Source organism: Micropterus dolomieu, linkage group LG06 (assembly GCF_021292245.1).
Source record: "Micropterus dolomieu isolate WLL.071019.BEF.003 ecotype Adirondacks linkage group LG06, ASM2129224v1, whole genome shotgun sequence".
NCBI lineage: Eukaryota > Metazoa > Chordata > Actinopteri > Centrarchiformes > Centrarchidae > Micropterus > Micropterus dolomieu.
Window position 1 is genome coordinate 521,185 of NC_060155.1, and position 2,734 is coordinate 523,918.

The window sequence follows — 2,734 nt, forward strand, 5'->3', positions numbered from 1 at the left end:
GCCACTAAACCGAGCTGGTGTTCCCGAGTGCCTTATGCTGACATGTCTTATCAAGAGCTTTGGAGGCTGTCCAGATTTCTGTTGATACCAGAACATACCCTCATCACCATTAGACCATCTGTAAACAGCTTGGTTGGTTTTACAGGTGAGAGTGACAGTGGATCCTGGAGTAGATGTCACTACTGCAGGCTGAGTCACAGTCACCTGACTGCTGCATCCTGCACACAAAAACAAATCATTCATTTATCAGCAGAAAGAAACAAGATAAAAGGCATCATGTCTGAAATGTTGCTGAGTGAATGAACCTGTAAAACAGCAGCAGGCCAGCGTCCAGATGAGGATGGCGATGAGAGTCATGGTGGTTGTTGTTTCTGCCGTGTTGACTGACAGATCTGAGTCCTGCAGTGTTGAACTCACAGGACTATAAATCTTCTCAGTTCACTGGAGGATCAGCTGACGATGCAAAGCCTCCTCTCTATGGAAATGATTTCTCTGCTCTCAACAGACTGAAGGGGAGACAAAATCAAGAGGAATACTGCTTGGATTTACACCATCTATGATCTTAATAAAACAGAAGAAAATAATTACATTAAATACATTCCAACTTAAGATTGTGTCCATTTGGTTGGTATGATGGTCTTTAATTTACTTCCAGTGTTCACTGCAGATAAATAACGCATCTCTATTTGCTAAAAATTGTGTTGGAAATTATTATTTAAAAGTATCATGTTCATTTGACTATATCAAGAGATAAAAACTGAGAGAAAATACTTTGTTACAAAGGAGACTGTAATTGTTTCTCTTTGAGGTATAGAAACCTTAATTTATACAATAATTTCAATCCATCGCTTTGTAGAGTCTATAAAGTATACATTTATCGGTGTATTTAGAAAACACAGAGATTTTTTTCAGTGGATAGATGCTTGTTCACAGTGCAGGAGGTTTTTGTACGACCACTTAATGAGTTTGTATCACTGTGGTGGACTTTTGGTGGAGGAACCAAACTCATCGTTGACTGTAAGTACCAGAGATTTTTTGTTTTATACAACATATTGCAAATGTGACTTTAATCTAATATTCACGTAGACTCTGATCAAGTTCAGTGTTTGTATGTTGTTGATAATTTTGGTTATTTTCTTAAACCAGGCTGAGCTCACACTCTGAGACAAAACTTAATAACATTCACTATAATTTCAAGAAACAAAAAATAACTGATTTATTTTATGTTTTCTATTTTTATTTATTACGTTGAATTGTTCTAAAATGTTTAAAGTAATAATTTGTCAAGTAAAGCTTTTAATGCATAAAAATAATATCAGGTGAACATTATATTTGTTTTAAATTCATTTTGAAAATTCAAACTGTATTTTTCGATTTTAAGTGTAAGTGGATTCCTGTTAAACACAAACAGGATTTTATCAGTAAATGCAGCTTATCTTTGTGTTCACGGTTCATTCATTTAACATGTAGTGAAAATGAAGTGAAAGAGACAGATGACAATGTTTTAACTGCTCACACGAGCTCTGTCAGATTAAACAGAAGAAACTCCTCAATGGGATGAGTTATTCACTGTCACACATTATGAAACACATATGAAGATGTCATCATTAATCATTATCAGTTAACCTTTTTAGTTGCATTTACACTTGTGTCTGATGGTTTGATACTGAGTGATTTATGAACAGCAGCACAAGTTGTTCTATTTTATTTGATAAAATAGCATGTCATTTTTCTCTATTAACAAGCCTCTACTCTCATTCCTTTGTATTTGTTCCCCTTCTCCTCCCCCTCGCTCTCCTCCAGTGGGTGTGGTGCGGCCCACCCTGACTGTCCTACCCCCTTCCACAGAGGAGCTGCAGCAGGGCAGTGCCACACTGGTGTGTCTGGCCAGCGGGGGCTTCCCCTCAGCATGGAGGCTGGGCTGGAAGGTGGGGGGCAGCAGGAGGTCCTGGGGAGGGACGGCCACTACAGCTGGAGCAGCACCCTGAGCCTCCCTGCAGACCAGTGGAGGAAGGCGGGCTCAGTGAGCTGTGAGGCCAGTCTGAATGACCAGAGCCCTGTCACTCAAACTCTGGACCCTGACCGCTGCTCAGAGTAGAGCTTCAGCAACACTTCCTGTCTGGAAATGATGCTGCTTCTTTGATACAGATGGGTTGATGAAGCTACAGATCTCCTCTGTTCACATATGTCTGCAAGTTTCATAGCTCTCTACTCAGTGTTAGTGTGCATGTTGCTTTCTAATATTTTCTGCATATTCTTCTTTGTGTCCTTAACTTTTCAAATTAAACGGAATAATATTATTTTCACTCCAAGTGAAACTTTTCACTCATCAAAAATGTGGCATGAATATTAAACCATCATTAAAATAAACTGTGGATTATAATTAGTAAGTGTCCTTGTATTTCTTTTACAACACATCATCTCAGCATCATTCCTGATTTTAACAGTATACATGATAGTACAAATACTTAACATTTAAATGTTTTTTTTACTTTGTGACATTTAAATAGAAAATACTACAAAAATTAGGAATAATAAAATTTGACATGTTTGTTTCTGTTGTTATTTTAAATTGTTTTGTGCAGCAATCAGAGACACTGTTAAACATTTGTTGATATCAGTGGCTATAGTCCAACAAGAATTTTAGTTTCCCAGCTTACTCATAAAGAGACATTATAAACTAACAAGAATATACCTTTAAAATTGTATATGGAAGAGCTTAGGTGAGTTTGTT

At 37.4% G+C, this 2,734-nt stretch overlaps 1 pseudogene; it reads left to right on the plus strand.

Moving 5' to 3' along the window:
* Positions 1–630: 630 nt before the first annotated feature.
* On the plus strand, positions 631–2,353 carry LOC123972389 (annotated as a pseudogene).
* Positions 2,354–2,734: the final 381 nt, after the last annotated feature.